Here is a 1,226-nt window from a genome sequence, read left to right as displayed (position 1 = left end):
ACATCTGGATATTTGGGTTGAACTGTTCTGGAACAGTGTTGTAAATACAACTTAACCACTGATTTCTAGTCTTGTCTTTTGGAAGAACAAACAAAGTAGTTTCATATTTTTACATGATAGATGGAAACATTGTGAGTTTGTAGCTTAATTTACTATATTTGAAATAGTTTGAGCTGCAGTTCAATAGGAAATCAATAGAAAGCATCCAGTCTCTCATACCATTGAAGTAAATGTTGAGTATATATTGATAAATCTTTAAGAAAATTATTGTTGTATCTAACTGTATTAGTCAATGTGATAAACATGCAACAAAAAAACAAAAAAAGTATAAAACATTTTTGGTGAAGTTGTTATGCTGTGTGAGCAAGGTTTAGTCCAATTTGAAAACAATAACTAACATTTGTGCAAAAACAAAAATTATTCTCTTGCTTAGTGTTTGTGTCTTGTGTTCTAGTATAAATATCAACATTCTCGAATCAAGATGCATTTACTGTACGAGTGAAATGATTTAAGATATCAAGTCTTGTTTTCTGTTAAAAAAATATATATATATATTTTTTTTTTCCTTAAAACAAGCAAAAATATCTGCCAATGGAGCAAGAAAAATAATCTTGTTTAGCCTTTGAATTCAGATTATGATTCTGACCCCATTAGCAGATATTTCTGCTTGGTGGAGTCTGTGCAAACACAAGACAAACACTCAGTCACTGAAGCATCAGCAGCTCTGTTTTATTCTGGAAATGACTCTTTTAGATGAAGCCACGCAGACAGACGAACCTCCAGCTCCTCAGTAAACACAGTATGAGCGCGTCTGTCTCTCAAACCTCTGTCTGAAGCTCCTGAGGGACGCCTTTCTGCAGTGCCGCCATTGAGCCGTGACGGGACGCTTCATGTAATGAGCTGCTATTTACAACAAATAAGGTGAATGGAGGAACACGGCGCCAAATGATGCCGCGGTTCTCCAGGGGCCGAGGCGCGGGGCCCGGGGCCCGAGATCAATGAAACAGGTTAAGGGAGCCATCGCAGGCCAATGACTAACTGCCAGAGATGCCGGAGCGAACAGACAAAAGCACTGACATCAAACGCTGAAAAGAAGGAGGCGGGAAACATGCTGTAATCGATATCTGATAAATATGAAGCGGCGGATCCTGACAAACATCCGGATCCGTTCAGCAGCTCATTTACTGCAGATCGGGTTCAGCTTCATTCTCTGACTGTGTGAAAAA

Source organism: Sinocyclocheilus anshuiensis, unplaced genomic scaffold (assembly GCF_001515605.1).
Source record: "Sinocyclocheilus anshuiensis isolate Anshui unplaced genomic scaffold, SAMN03320099.WGS_v1.1 scaffold1324, whole genome shotgun sequence".
Taxonomy (NCBI): Eukaryota; Metazoa; Chordata; class Actinopteri; order Cypriniformes; family Cyprinidae; genus Sinocyclocheilus; species Sinocyclocheilus anshuiensis.
This window is presented reverse-complemented; position numbering follows the sequence as displayed.